The sequence below is a fragment of the Mesocricetus auratus genome, unplaced genomic scaffold (genome assembly GCF_017639785.1).
Source record: "Mesocricetus auratus isolate SY011 unplaced genomic scaffold, BCM_Maur_2.0 Super-Scaffold_100013, whole genome shotgun sequence".
NCBI classification, from domain to species: domain Eukaryota; kingdom Metazoa; phylum Chordata; class Mammalia; order Rodentia; family Cricetidae; genus Mesocricetus; species Mesocricetus auratus.
Window position 1 is genome coordinate 75632231 of NW_024429196.1, and position 16172 is coordinate 75648402.

General features: G+C 47.9%; 1 protein-coding gene across 6 annotated transcripts in view; it reads left to right on the forward strand.

Annotated features, from left to right (window-relative positions):
- The window catches only part of Pcbd2 (pterin-4 alpha-carbinolamine dehydratase 2), a 50120-nt gene that overhangs the window by 10638 nt on the left and 23310 nt on the right, over positions 1–16172 (forward strand). Inside the window, exon 1 of one of the 6 annotated variants that reach the window (XM_040756057.1) lies at positions 2836–2979. The exons of the other annotated variants lie outside the window; for them this stretch is intronic. The gene's annotated coding sequence lies outside the window, so the exon portion shown is untranslated. Of the gene's footprint in view, positions 1–2835; positions 2980–16172 lie in introns of those variants that run through there. 6 annotated transcript variants of the gene reach the window in all.

The window sequence follows — 16172 nt, forward strand, 5'->3', positions numbered from 1 at the left end:
TGTTTGTTTGTTGAGCACACCAGTTATTATCCTTGAGAGAGGATTCTGATGTCGATTGATAGTAGCCACTCTGTACCCTGTCTCCTGCCCCCAGCCACCAAGATGATGTGCCCATGTAAATAGGAAGTGTCATTTTGTTTGAAAGTGTGGGCTGGTGTTTGTGTTTTTGTCACAGGATAAGCTGAACATGCATGGCTGTCACAGACAGCATTTGTGTTTAATGTGCGCAGTGACGGCTTTTGTGACCATAGTAGACTAGAGACCAGAGAGCGTCCTTTGGGTTAAGAGCATATACTGCTCTAGTGGAGGACCTGAGTTTGGTCCCCACACCCACATAGCTCCACGGGACCTGACGTCCTCTTCTGGCTTCCACAAGCACCGGCACTCACATGTACGTATCCACATGGACACCCACACTTCTCTTTCTGTGAAAGGGAAGAATAAAGTCATTGTCAGTTTTCCTTGGAGACTAGAGATGGCGGTCTTTAGCCAATGCTACCTAAGGCTCTGGAGGCTGGTGGAAGTGTCTGTGCTGCCTGTTGGTGTTCACGCTGGAGCCCCCTTCAGCTTCAGGGCTCCTGTCTGACGCTGTCAGGTGGTGGCTGAAACGCCAGTGTTGCTGTCGCAAGAAAGAGCAGTTAGAGCTTCCGGGATTGTCGCTGGGCTCTCGATTCTGCTGTTGGTGTCATGAACAGGTGTAGAGCTCAAGTATATTAGTAAAAGGCGAGGGTGAGCGTAAAACAGGTGTCAGTAAGGTAACTGATGCCACGCAGGGATGGACTTTTAACTGTACCAGCTTTTCTTAGTCATGCAGTGAATCTTATATTTACAGAAATTAGCCTGAGCATTTTCTAAAAGTCAGAAAGCCGAGAAATATAATTTCCTCGACAGTGTTTGTCTTACCCTCTTACAGATGGTGTAAAATCAGGTGTGTGAAAAATAAGAACGCAGTCAGAGCTGATGAGGCCTTCCAGGGTTATGCTCTGCAGATACTGCTGTGATTAATGTAGTCGCGGGTTCTTTCATTGCTTTTCACAGATAATGTCCACGTTGCCTGGAAGGCCCTGCAAGTTCAAACTCTGCCAGGTCTAGACTGTTACTATCAGCAGATGTTCACCTATAAATGCCATAATTATTATCAAATAAAAATTGTCGTGAAGCCGGGCGTTGGTGGCGCATGCCTTTAATCCCATCACTCGGGAGGCAGAGGCAGGTGGATCTCTGTGAGTTCGAGACCAGCCTGGACTACCGAGCGAGTTCCAGGACAGCCTCCAAAGCCACAGAGAAACCCTGTCTCGAAAAACCAAAAAAAAAAAAAATTGTCGTGAAATTCATTGACATAAATTCCATTTTTTATAAATGGTTCTCATTAGTATAAGTGAAGTCAGTATACCTAAGTGTAGCATTTAGAGTTTGTGAAGTACTCGGATGAGGGTAGCAGAATAAAGTGGGCATGAGTTGGTGGCTTTATGCTTAACTGGCAAGAAAATAACACTCAAGAATGAGAGAATTCTGGAGGCACTTGTCTTCAGCCGATGTTGCTGGAACTGCTTAAATACGCTGGAAATGCGTTAGGACCAGCGGGCAGTTCAGTGACTGCAGACAGTGATGGAAGGAGACTTACATGCTGCCTCAGTAGTATTGGGTTTGCTTTCCTGCGTGCTGTTTGTGTTTCCCTGCAGTGGTTGGGTTTGACAGTGAGCTTTGACCCTGGGTTCTGGTCCATTCGAACTGGGACAGAGCATGCAGGTAGCGTGCTGGTGGACCAGCTGTGCCGCCGTGCCCTTTGCAGGAGCAGCACAGAGCTGTGCCTGAGCTCTGGTCGGTTGGGTTGTGGCTGACGGCTCACTTGACCCACTGATATGCACAGGTAGGAAGGGAGGTTCTTCCCTGGCCTTGACCATCCTGGCTTCTATTCCTTTTGCTATGCCCTTTCAGGCTTCTCTACTTTAAAAATTGTATGTGTACAAGTGTTTTGCCTACACATGTATAAAATTCTGTGGTGTGTGTGCCCGATGCCTGCAGACCTCTGAAGAGGCCCTCCGATCTCCTGGAACTGTAGTTACAGATGGCTGTGAGCTGTGAACCACAATGGGAGTGCCGGGAACTGAACCCAGGTCCTCTTGCAAGAGCAGCAAGTGCACTTAACCACTGAGTACCTCTCCATCCAGCCCTTGCTGTAAACAACACTAGTGTTCTCTGGATAGGATAGGGTAGGGTAGGGTAGGATAGGATAGGGTAGGACTGTCTAACTCATTCATGGAATCTTACAGAGGACACTGAGCCAAGTTGAGGTTCTAGGATGGCTTGTCACACTGGGTTAGGTCACAGTAGGTGCCAGACTCATATCTGGCTTCAGCCGCAATGTTTTCAGAGCATACACCCCCCCCCTTTTTTTTTCTGTGGTCATTTTCTAGCAGGGATCTTGTCTTCCAAGGGCGACCTGTCGGATGACTTTCCATAAGCTGATTTCACCATACCTCCTGAGAAAGGGATACTCACCAGGTGACACAAACAAAGCCACACTAACCTGGGAGTAGCCCATGCTTCACTATTGAACAATAAAAGGTCATCCAGTTGTATCACCAGATCAGTTCTATCCTAACAGCAAACTCTGTGATTGAGTCTGTTTGCTTGGTGCTCCTGGACAGCAGGGCAGGACCAAGGTCTTCTACCAAGCCAGTTTCAAGCTGTCTTCCACCATCACGGCCCTGGGTGTGGGACAGCACCCAGTGACAGAGGAACCACATGGGCTGGCTGGCTTAGTGCGTGTCACAAGACAGTGTGTGCCAACCCCCGAGGGGCCGGCTGCCTTTGGCCAGGATGAGGAAGGAGGGGGCTGTAGCCGAAGCGCATGGTTCATGGTTTCATCGCCTTCCCCAAGTGTGCCCAGGCTTGTGGAGATGGCACATCCAATTTTTACAAAGTGGTGAATTTTTAAAAATTGTCCTGGCTAATGGGATCTAATGTGGAGTTCTGGTAAGTCAAGGATCCCTGCTTCAGGGTGTGTCTGCAGAAAGAGGGTTGGAGTTGCTCTTTCAAGGTCTGGAATGTGTGTGTGAGAGAAGGAGGGGAAGGGTGAATTGGCAGGTGACAGGGTGAGGGCAGGGAGGATGTGACACCAGCTCAGCTGGGCCTTGTGGGACACTGTTCCTGCTGCCTTGGGTTTAGGGTGTGTGAGAGCAAACTCTTGTCACTCTCGTTCAGCTGTTTCTCGTCAGCAGTAGCATCTGTTTTCAGACTCCAGATCGAGGTTGCAGGTTGTCCTTGAGACAGTCCCTAGGAGCTGCTGTTGGTGTGGGCGCCCCTGCCGTCCATCCCACGGAGTTACAGTAGAAGCTTCCCGGTAGCTTATCCCCTGTAGGCTCCTCACGCACTCACTTGGCCTGAGTGCCATGATGTTGTGACCGTGCTAGTCTTTGCTTGGAAAACCCCAGTGCCTTCCCATTGTTTCTTCCTGGATGTGCTTCGTCTTCTCAGAGGTTTCCAGAACTGCCCACTTGCTGCTCTGACCCTGCATCTCATGACCCCTGTGAGAAGCTTCTTCATTTAGAGATTAGTATTGTGGTCTGTGAAGTCCTCTCTGTTCATGGTCACCGGAAGTTAATGGCGTGCTGGAACTGGTTCTGGGTCCCTGTCGTCCCAGATCCATCCTTGTCAGTTGTGGTCAAGCTGTTCTTCCTCCAGTCACATCATCTGCCCACACCTGCCCGCGTCTGCCCGCGTCTGCCCGCGTCTGCCCGCGTCTGTCCACGTCTGTCCGCGTCTGTCCGCGTCTGCCCACACCTGCCCAGTCTGCCCACGTCTGCCCGCGTCTGCCCACACCTGCCCAGTCTGCCCACGCCTGTCCACGTCTGTCCACGTCTGCCCGCGTCTGCCCACACCTGCCCAGTCTGCCCACGTCTGCCCACGTCTATCCATGTCTACCCACACCTGTCCACGTCTGTCCATGTGCTCCCGCTTGTAGAGTTTTCTTGCATACTCAATAGTAAACAGTTACGATGTCATCCATGTTAGACGTGGCAGACACTGGTGCGATGACGAACACGGCAGACAGTTTCCTGTCATCACTGAGCTTACAGTATAGAGGAAATGGGACAGCTTGGAAAGGACGGATGTATAACCCTGAATTGAGGTGAAAGCCACAAAGGAAGGAAAATGCTAATCGCTAATACAAAAGAGACTTAAGGCCTCCACATGGGTTCCTTCCTGTAGTCTCCACAGAGCTGTGACGTGAATGTTACTTCTCTTGTGTCTCGGATGAGGAAGATGAAGCTTAGGCTGAGGGACTTGGCCAAGGTCCTCCACCTGTCACAGGAAAAAGTGCTGTGGGGAGCAGTGAGGGGAGGAAGCGGAGGGTGGCTGCGTTGTTTGAGGAGGACACTCAGAGGCCGTCAAATGTAGAGTGAGAGTCGGTGGGTGAATAGCAAGGGAGCTGCTGGATTCATCCAGAGAGAGAGGGCACTGCTGGGCTGGACACTGTGCGGGACAGTGGGGGGGGGAGCGGGGAAGTGCAGGGCTTGGATATGTTTAGAAATGACACTGGCAGAGTTTGAGGCCAGCCCGAGTTACACAAGAGCTGGTGCCCTCCAAACCAGGTACACAACACACATACACACACACACACACACACACACACACACACACACACACACACACACACACAGGAAAGCGAAATAAGGAGAATACCCAAGTTTCTCCAACTGGAGAGGAAAGGAAGGGGGGCAGAGGGTGTTGAGGATGTTTAGAGTTTGCACCTGGAGGAGCCAGGTAGCTGCAGATACATTGTCTGAGCTGGGGAAAGAACTGGTTACAACCAGGCACTGTGAACACGCTTTTGTTTTAGACACTGTGACGTATGAACTGCTGTAAGACATCAGGTGCCAGCTCTGAAAACATGGCCTCATGTCTGAGATCCGAGCTCAGATGAGATTCGGGTCACAGATACAGGAAAGTCACGAACTTGTGTGGGAAAAAGCCAAGGGAAAGGCAGAACTACCCCGGGAGAAACTGTAGTGGGGGAGCTGGGTGATGTCTGTAGTGGGGGAGCTGGGTGCTGTCTGTAGTGGGGAGCTGGGTGCTGTCTGTAGTGGGGAGCTGGGTGCTGTCTGTAGTGGGGAGATGGGTGCTGTCTGTAGTGGGGAGATGGGTGCTGTCTGTAGTGGGGAGATGGGTGCTGTCTGTAGTGGGGGGAGAGCTGGGTGCTGTCTGTAGTGGGGAGCTGGGTGCTGTCTGTAGTGGGGAGCTGGGTGCTGTCTGTAGTGGGGAGCTGGGTGCTGTCTGTAGTGGGGAGCTGGGTGCTGTCTATAGTGGGGGGAGAGCTGGGTGCTGTCTGTAGTGGGGGAGATGGGTGCTGTCTGTAGTGGGGGGAGAGCTGGGTGCTGTCTGTAGTGGGGAGCTGGGTGCTGTCTGTAGTGGGGGAGCTGGGTGCTGTCTGTAGTGGGGGGAGAGCTGGGTGCTGTCTGTAGTGGGGAGCTGGGTGCTGTCTGTAGTGGGGAGCTGGGTGCTGTCTATAGTGGGGGGAGAGCTGGGTGCTGTCTGTAGTGGGGGAGATGGGTGATGTCTGTAGTGGGGGGGAGATGGGTGCTGTCTGTAGTGGGAGAGCTGGGTGCTGTCTGTAGTGGGGAGCTGGGTGCTGTCTGTAGTGGGGAGATGGGTGCTGTCTGTAGTGGGGAGCTGGGTGCTGTCTGTAGTGGGGAGCTGGGTGCTGTCTGTAGCGGGGGGAGATGGGTGATGTCTGTAGTGGGGGAGCTGGGTGCTGTCTGTAGTGGAGAGCTGGGTGCTGTCTGTAGTGGGGGGAGATGGGTGCTGTCTGTAGTGGGGGGAGATGGGTGCTGTCTGTAGTGGGGAGCTGGGTGCTGTCTGTAGTGGGGAGCTGGGTGCTGTCTGTAGTGGGGAGCTGGGTGCTGTCTGTAGTGGGGAGATGGGTGCTGTCTGTAGTGGGGAGCTGGGTGCTGTCTGTAGTGGGGAGATGGGTGCTGTCTGTAGTGGGGAGATGGGTGCTGTCTGTAGTGGGGGAGCTGGGTGCTGTCTGTAGTGGGGGAGCTGGGTGCTCTGTCCCCTTACTGCCTGGATAGAAGAGGAGCTGGCAGGGGATCCAGGGAGACTTTTAATCCCAGAATCCGGAAGAAGGCAGTGGTCCAAAAGACAGGAATCGACCAGATGTGCACACCTGTAATCCTAACAGCTGTGGGAATTGAGGCAGAAGGATTGCTGAGAATTAAAGTGGGTTTTTTTTTTCATTTATTGATTTGTGTCTGTGTGGGCTTGGGTATGTCACAGCACATGTGTGGAGGTCAGAGGGTAACCTGCTGGAGTCGGCTCTGTCCTGCCACTGTGTGGTGACTGAACTCAAGTGAAGCCGAACTACCGCAGATTCGAGGCCAGCTTGGCTTATTTTGTGAGTTCAAGACAAAGCCTTTGACAGCCTGAGATCTGAGTTTGATCCCTGCAACCCATGTGCAAGTTAGTTACTCTTCTGTGACAAAACACCACCTCCAAAACGCCAGGACCAAAGTGACGTGGCCAAATGCAACTATGGAAGGAAGAGTTCGTTTTGGCATTGGTTCTGGAGGGAGAGTCCATACGGTTGGGAAGGGATGGCAGGAAGCTGAGAGTTCACACCATAAGCCACGAGTCTGAAGCAGAGCGTGAACTGAACGTATGTGAGGCTTCTTAACTCTGAGAGCCCGCCCCGTGCTGCACGCTTCTCCAGCAAGGCTGCGCCATCCAAGTGTTCCATATTCTCGGAGCACTCTCCTCATTCAAGCCACCACAGCATATGAGCATGGAAATAAAGAGCCGGTCTCCACAGAGTTGTCCTCTGACCTCTATTCATGCACCGTGACACCCGCCAACCCCCACCAAATAATAATTAAAAAAAAATGAAAAAGAAGGACGGGCTCAGTCCTCTTGAGACTTGTAAAGTGGCTGCCAAGGATGCCGCTGGATTGAGCAGCTGGATTGAGCATCGAGGATGGGGGCGGGTGTCGGCCCTGAGCCAACGTGGAGCACATACAGATCCTTGTAGCCTCAGATGCTCCTAGTCTGTCGTCCGTCCCTTTCGGGGCTCAGTACTTGGGCTATCTTGTTTGTGGCATCCTCTAGCCTCATTTTGATATTAAACACACGCGTCTTAGTGCTTTGGTATTGACTGTGTGAAGGCAGATTAAAAGGAGGAGATGCCCAGCACCTAGGCGTGACGTTCTCTGCCAGGGTGACAGTGGCTGGGGTCAGGAGGGTGAGAGTAAGTACAGTTTAGGTCACGCAGAAAGTCACTGCCGCCACTCCCCTGAGTCTCTGGTTAGACTCTGGGTACCCCAAGTTCAGAGACCTGGCTTGTGTATATTTCCCACGGAACCATCCCAGTGCTGTCTGGGCGTATTTGAACACATGAGGCCCTTGGTTTGGTTCATGAAGGTCAGTGCCCTTAGTTCCCAGAGAGCCTAACTTTTTTCTTCTTTTTGTCTCTTTTTTAAAAATTTATTTATGTATCTTTTTTATCACTGCTCTGTCTGCATGGCCAGAAGAGGGCACCAGATCTCATTACAGATGGTTGTGAGCCACCATGTGGTTGCTGGGAATTGAACTCAGGACCCCTGGAAGAGCAGTCAGTGCTCTTAACCACTGAGCCATCTCTCCAGCCCCTTTTTGTCTCTTAAAACTCTTTTCTCTTTCCTTGTCCATCTACTCCTAGTGACAGATGACGTCTGAGGGGATGGACTTGTCTGGCTGCTGAGTGGCTGTGTGTGATGGGGTGAGCCGTAGGGCCACGGGGAACCCCCTGAACAGTACTCGTGCCTCGCTGCACGTGCGGCTTGAGGCAGCCTCTTGCTGTATCCTTTCTCAGTTGCCTTCAGTCACTCACTATGTTGGCTCCACTACCTCAGCCACTCATAACCATAGCCCCAGTTTATTGTGGATATTAGTGTCCTATGGGCTCCTGGTAGCTTCTTCCAAGACCTTACAAAGCACCATGCTGCCACAGGCCTGCTCATCTGCTCTCCACCAGGCATTCGATTCTGTCGCCACACAACTCTCTGACACTCTGTTCTGTCCTTTAATCTGTCCTTTGTGACCTCTTGTTCCGCACTCTTGGTGTGTATTTCTTCCACCCACCCCCCCATCCGTCATAACTTGGCTGATGCGGTTACAGGAGAGGCGGCTCAGCAGTTAAGAGCACTGACTGCTTTTGCACAGGACCTGGGTTTGGTTCCCAGCCCCCACAACAGCCTGTGACTCCAATTCCAGGGATCAGCCTGGGGATCCTCTAGCCTCCTTAGGCTCCTGAACACACATGGGCAGGTATATAAAGTAAACACTTGGCTGATGTGCTGTAGAAAAGATAACACACGGAATAACTGAGACTGGGGTTACATTCCTGTAATCCCAGCTACTTAGGAGGCTGCAGCAGGAGGATCACAAGTTCAAGGCCAGCCTGAGCAAATTAGCAAAATCCTATGTCAGAATAAGAATTTGAAAGTGCTACAGATGTTGCTTAGTGGCTCTGGGCAAGAGAAGAAGAGTGTGTGTTCCTATTTAGGAAGTACTTTTAGGCTTTTGTTTGATTTTTGAGGCAGGAGTCTCATTATATTGCCCAGGCTGGTTGTAAACTCCTGGGCTCAAACTGTTTTCCCATCTCAGCCTCCCTAGTGCTTGGGCCTGCGGATGCGTACTATTGTAACTTGTTGTAAGTGGCTCTTCATGTTACATTATCTAACCCAAATAGCCAGATCTGATATTTGTGAGGAAAGTTTCAAGAGTCACAGGTAGGCGTGTGTGTGTGTGTGTGTGTGTGTGTGTGTGTGTGTGTGTGTCTGTCTGTCTGTCTGTCTGTCTGTCTGTCTGTCTTCTGTTAGGAATTTGACCTGAAGTTTGGTACCTAGCTCCCTATGCCATGTCCAGAAAGCATTAACTTACATTGTTTGGTATCAGTTATCAGTCCTTAATCTTAGACACATTTGAGCTCAACTTTTGTCTGGAGGAAAGAGGAGCAACAGGCTGCTTTATTTGAAGAAGTGTAAGGCTGTGGAGCAAACATGCACATTGTGTATCCAGAAACTCAAATTCACTTTTTGGTGGGTAGGTGTAAGGGACAACAGAGTCTTGTTATCTCTTCTGGCTGGGCACTCACAGTATATGGGACCGAGGATGACCTTGAACTCACGATCCTCCTGCTTCCGTCTCAAGTGCTGAGAGTACAGGCTTGCACCACTATGCCTGGCTAACATTCTGGCTTCCTAAGCCGCTGACCACATGGCTGTGGATATAGAAGTATAGAAGAGAAGCCATCATTGTGTTTTGAATGTCTCAAACTGTATTCGAGGGTGTAAGTTTGCAACTTTGTATCTCTTCCAACTTTCTATTTGTTTAGAACTGTGAGCTTTGATCAGCCTTTGTGGGTTATTCATGTATGAATGTTTTGACTGCATGTATGTATGTGCACCATGCGCCTGCCTAGTACCCGTAGAAGCCACTGGGGAGGGGCGCTGAATCCTCTGGAACTAGAGTGCTACATGATAAGCTGCCATATGGGTGCTGGGAACTGAACCTACGTTCTCTGAGAGGGCAGCAAGTGCTCTAACCACTGGGCCGTCTCTCCAGGATCCACGTAATATCTCATGACCTGGAAAGGTCACAGTTAGCTTAGCCAGGACTTCCATATAATAACCATCCTCACAGCAGAGGCTTGAGTCCCCTTTTCCAAATGACCCCCCAGGCATAGGCGGTCAGTTCAGCACAGGGACATTCGAAGTCGGACCATGTCCTTGTTGCTAATGGAGTTTGGGATCTTGGTGTCCATTGAGATGAGGTACAGGTCCAGTCACTTGTTAAAAAAGTAAATCAAGCCAGTTGGTGGCACATGCCTGTAGTCCCAGTACTCAAGAGGCTGAGTTCAAGGCCAGTGTGGGCTACATAGCAAGACCCTGCCTTTAGAAGAAAGTAAATAGAAGTCATCACCTAGATAGGATTGATCTGTTGAAACTAAGAAAATTACATCCTTCAGTTACTCGAGAGGCCCAGCAGGGACGCCTCATGCTGAAGGGCTCCATGGTTACTGCTCGCTCAGTTGAGCGCGGCTGCTCGCTGAGTTTATCGCTGCAAGGGTTCGTGGAGTAACTCGCAGAAAGCTTTCTCTTTCTGAGATTTCCCCCAGATAAAGAGCGCTTGTTTAATTTGGGAAGAGTTATTTCGTGGGAAATTAAATATTTGTAAATCCTCTGTCACATTTCCACACTTGTCAGTTCTCTTGCAATTGATGACTTTGGAGTGGTTAGGGAAGGATTTCTTAAAAGCAGACAGGCCTGTATTTTTCTACTTAGCTGTGTTTTCTTAGTTTTGTGTCGAGTAAGTGGCGAGGCTCAGATCTTTCCTGTTGTGTTAGGCTCTGGGTGATGTTATGCGTTCTTAAACTTGGAATGATGATTCCTTGTAGAGATTGTTAAGAAGTAATTTTGCTAGGTCAGATGGTTTCCTTGGTGTGATGATGACGTCAGCGACCTTTACAAAGTGCATCAGAGCCACCGCCTGGGCACTGGGCTGCAGTGCAGGGTCCTACACACGGTAATTATGACATCTTGCTTCGGTATGCTCAGCAGTGTCTAATCACGTTGCATGCTTGGGAATCATGAAAGAATTTTCTTTTCAAGTCTCAGTACATCATTTTTTCCGACACTGATCAAAGGTTGGAAAACTAGAAGTATAATGTAGTCCTCAGAGCTGTCTCACAATTCTGAATCTTTTGACCATTTGTTGAAATATATCTATGCCTCCTAAGTATTGAAAGCCTAATATCCTTTAACCTAAACTACAGAGGTAAAGTGGATTTTATATGAAATATTTAGCTGTGGACCACATCTTCAGCTTTTTATATGCCACAGTGGTCTTGTTTCCCCCTCCATTGTCTGATAGTGAGGTCATTTGCAATCCTCTGAGAAATTCTATTCCCAGCCAGATGCGGCTCATATATTAGAAGTAGCACCTGTGGCTAATATCAGAGCAGCTTACCATAAATTTACATGGTAACTAGGATTATATCTGTCAGGACTGTTAAAAAGCATCTAGATTTAATTTGATTTCCAGTATGGTAGAAGCTATGCAATGTTTTGCTTCATAACTATATTTTAAAAGTTAAAAATCAGTCCATTGTTAAGTTTTATGGCACCCCCAGTGCCCATTAAGTTGATTTGCTCAGCGGAGGTTAGGGTAAAGCAACCTGGCTACATTAAGATCGGAAACCAACCCATTTGTGACAAATTTAGTCCTTTCGTGTGAATCTTCTCCATGTCTCTGCGCTGATTGGATTCAGGTGTAGCTTATGTCGGTAGCGTTTAACCTCAAAAGAATGGGCAGTGTGACTGGGTTGTTGTAAATCATGAAGCATTCTGTTGGCTTATTTAAATGTAGCTGGACCACTCCCCTGCATCTGCCTACACCAGTCTGTGGTTTCAAAGGCATCTCAGGAAACTGGGGTGTCTGCCCTTGCCCAGTTCCTCCCGAAACCGCTCTGTTTCCCGTTGTCCTTTGAGTCGTCGTCCACGTGTCCTGGTTTACACACCTGCAGTTATAAAATTATTTGGGGTACTGTTGTATCCGAGTGTTCCTCGTTCCAGCATTTATGAATATAGTAATGATTCTCCATAAATCAAAATAATCTACAAGTTACAGAAAATCTGTTCCTGCAAATTAGAATTGAATGACGAATGTCTTTGTTTCCTTCCCATTGCCAGTGATTCCTTAACATGGAATCGGTAACATGTTTGTGTCTGCAAAAATCAGTGCATAGTACCAACCGATGCCAACCTTCTGAATGTCTTGTAGTTTAAAATGTGTGAGTAAAGCATAAAGCAGTTAAGAAGTAAGAAGTCTGGGTCTTGATTAGGAATTGCAGTTTCCTTGAGAGTAGTCTTGCTTTTCTTGCTCTTCTGAATGAGACAGCATTAATGTCAGCGTTGGCACTGACTTTAGGACAGCTTGGTGTCCCTTAGTACAGCCATAGTCCTGAGTGTACACACTTGCAATGGGTATGGAGGTACTTCCTGTCTAGGTGATCTTTTTAAAAATGTTTGCTTATTGATTTGTGTTTATTTTATTTTAAAAATTTATGTATGTGTATGGGTGTTTTGTCTGTGTGTATGTCTGTGCACAATGTATGTGACTAGTGTCCGACGAGGCCAGAAGAGGGCAGTGGATCCCCTGGGACTAGAGTTACAGCTGCCATGTGGGTGCTGGAAACCAGACCTGGGTTCCAGCTCATTATTTCACGTAGAGAACAGGGTTTTTCTATGTCTTAGCAGTTTATGAAGGAATGGATTGAGGGCAGACACCCAGTTTCCCGAGATGCCTTTGAAACAACACACTGGTGTAGATGGATGCAGGGGAGTGGTCCTACATTCCTGGCTGGCCTGGAGCCTCCTGTTTCTGCCTCCCGAGTGCTGAGATTACAGGTGTGCACTGCTACTGCCCATATGTTTGCCCGTTTTAAATTTCCCCTTTCCCTTTCCCTCCAGGAGACAGCGCCTCACTGTAGATGCTAGCTAGATTCAAGCTCACTGTGCACCAGACGTTGGTCTAGAACTCATGATCATCCACTCAGCCTCCTCCTCCTCCTCCTCCTCCTCCTCCTCTTCTTCCTCCTCCTCCTCCTCCTCCTCCTCCTCCTCCTCCTCCTTTGGTTTTTCGAGACAGGGTTTCTGTGTATTGTTTTGGAGGCTAGCCTGGAACTTGCTCTGTAGACCAGGCTGGTCTCAAACTCACAGAGATCTGACTGCTTCTGCCTTCTGAGGGCTGGGATTAAAGGAGTGCGCCATCACCGCCCAGCCCCTGCCTCAGCCTTCTAAATGCAGGGTTACAGATATGTGCAACCATACCTAGCTCAGTTAATAGGCTTTCTAGAGGGAAGGTTTTTTTCCTCTAAGGTTTAATTTAAAAATGTTTATGTGTATGTGTTTGTGTGCCATTTGGGTGCAGGTGCCCTCAGTTACAGAGGAGGCCATTGAGGAGTCCCCTGGAGTTGGAGTTATGGGTGGGTGGACCACTGTATAGGGTACTGGGCACTGACTTCAGGTCATCTGAGAGAGCAGTAAGTGCACCCCAGATTCTAAGGCTTTTGTTGGTTTCTGTGCTGGCCACTGAGCTCAGGGCCTTGCATGTGATACGCATGCGCTCTACCATTGAGCTGCATCCCTAACCCCCAGAAGAGAGTTCTAGAATTTTTGAGCCTTGGTTTTACCAAACAAGTGAAACAGCATTCAAAATTACTATGCTGAGGGTTGGCAAGATGGCTCAGTGGGCAAAGGTGCCTGCTGCCAAACCTGAGGGTCTGAGTTTGATCTCTGCGACCCGCATGGTGGAAGGAGAGAAGCAACTCTCACCACTTGTTCTGTGGTTACCACATGAGTCATATTGTAGGTGTATACACACACACTCACATGAATGCATGCATACACACATACATGCAAGTACACACACACACACACACGAATGCTTGCACACACATGCACATGAATGCATGCACACACACGAATGCTTGCACACACATGCACACGAATGCATGCACACACATACACACACACGAATACTTGCACACACATATACACATGAATGCATGCACATACACACATACACACACATGAATGCTTGCACACACATATACACATGAATGCATGTACACACACGAATGCTTGCACACTCATATACACATGAATGCATGCACACACATACACACGAATGATCACACACAAGCACACATGCATACATGCATGCACACAAGGAATGCATTTAAATTAAGTAAATGTAATAATAATTAAATTGCTATGCTGAATTATCACAGAAGAAATGATTAGTAAGGTAAAAATGATAATTTAGTATATTATCAGGTAGAAATGGTCACTTAACAGAAAATATTATTAATGGCCAATTGGAACATTGAAAGACATTTTAGGGAATTATGGCATCTTTTTGTCCCCAGGCTAAGGTGATTTCCTTGGGTGGTGTAGGCTGTTGTTTCCATATGGGCGTTGATGAGGAAGGAGACAGTCTCGTTCTGTCCTCTCGGCCTGTTTCCTCTCCTTTTTCTCTGTGCACTCTTCATGGCTGGGCTGGCTGCCCGCTCTCATTGCACTGTCCAGTTCTTGAGGGACAGCCTCTTGGTCCCAGGACTAGGAGTCTGGGGAGATCCTTGAGAGACACCAGAGCAGTGAATGTGGGTGCCATAGACTTGCAGGGGCTGATGGGGATGGGGGTAGAATCTGGCATTTTCAAATACATTAAAGTTTTCATAGTTCATACTGAAAGCAGAAACATCAGAAACCCATGGCTTGTCTTGATGACCAGTTCTCACTTTCTCCTTGGTTGTTTGTTTATTGCAGTTGGTAGCAAATATGTGATTGTGTCTCTAAGATGTCATTTGATGTTCCGCATGGGGCAGAAACTACGAAGTTACTGAAGGTGTACCTCCCCAGCCATGGTTTAGGCTACAAAGTGTCCAGGAACTGCATCTGGCCAGTGGCCTAAGATATACCTTTAGAAGGTTGGTTTTGAGAACAGAAATAAAACATTAGAAGAATTGATTATTTTTTTTTAAAAAAAGCGAACCTATACTTCTACGCAATCCAGAAATGAGTTAAATTTTAAAATAATCATTGCAATGCCCAGTGCCTGTCTTTACCACAAATTAATGCTGTATTACCTTAAGTAGTTTAGATGTTGGAAAATGATTATAATTTAAAGCCAAATAGACTAGCTTGCATGGCTAAATAGGCACAAAACACTTTTGCATGCATTGACTTATAAGGTAATATTTAGTTTGGTTCTCTCATAAGTAACATTCCATGTTGGCAGGGAAAACTGTGGTATTAACTGTATTTTTATTTAGAATTTTGTTTTAAGCCATGCAAAATTCTGTCATTTAATTGGCTTTTCAGATTACTGTGTAGGAGCAAAGAATATATTTTCTCTAATGAAACCCTTACTTAGAGAAATTTGGCTGTTGTAGTTGGCTGAACAAATATACGCACACAGTACTTATGTATACATATTTATATATCCATGCTACATAGGAATTTTTTCATTCATTCTGTCCACAGACATTTATTTGTTAAATATAAGCAGCGTTTGGTAAATCGCTATAGATGAGTTTCGCTTGAGAAACGTTATTTCGTTCTACTGAGACCGTATTACCAATGGAATACTGCGGTACTCTAGGACTATAATCAAGGATTTCTGTGGTGTAAATGTGAGGAAGAGGGAAAGAAGGAAGTTACAACACGCCGCCTACTTCCCAATTAACTGTTACCTGCCAGAAAGCACATGAGACCCGCACAGCGGACATCCGCTGCTTCAGTGGCAGTCATTCTGGGCTCTGATGCACACTGTTTTACATGCTAACGGTTTGAAGTTCCAGGCCAATGCTGACCTTTCCTTCACGTGTGCCCTGCTCACAGTAGGAATGTCCACTCATTGCTTCCTGTCACAATGGATTACTGTGACAAAGCCCAGAGCTCACTTTGACTGCAATTAAGTTTTTGATCAGAATTATTTCGTTCACAAACAATCACATTTGTTAAGATGTTACATCTGCTCTGAGAGCCACTGGCAGCCTCCCTATTTATCAGTGGGATGTGAGGGTAATTCATTTGTTTTTCATAAAACGGCAAGCTATCGTATGCATGTCATTTAATCTTTTTTCTTCTGCTGCTTTCTGCCTTTCATTTCATTGGGTTTGGAAGGAAGCTATGTCCTCACAGTGGTACGAAGCAGTTTGAAGATTTGGGGAATATGAATGAATTTGGTTTTGGTTCGGCTGGGACCCCGAACTCAATTATTGTTTCCAAAAATTATCAGTGGTGATTCTGTTTTCACATGAGGAAATGTTTTAGCTTAGTGGATGTGGGGGTTGAGCTTTGGTTCTTGGCCTGCAGTCCTGTGCCCTCCATGCCTGTATGGGACTGTGTTTCCAGGTCACTCTGTGACTGTGGACTGTGTGTTCCTAGGTCTCTCTCTGTGACTGTGGACTGTGTTTCCAGGTCTCTCTGTGACTGTGTGTGTTTCCAGGTCTCTCTGTGACTGTGGACTGTGTTTCCAGTTTCTCTGTGACTGTGTGTGTTTCCAGGTCTCTCTGTGACTGTGGACTGTGTTTCCAGGTCTCCTTGTGTCTGTGTGTGTTTCCAGGT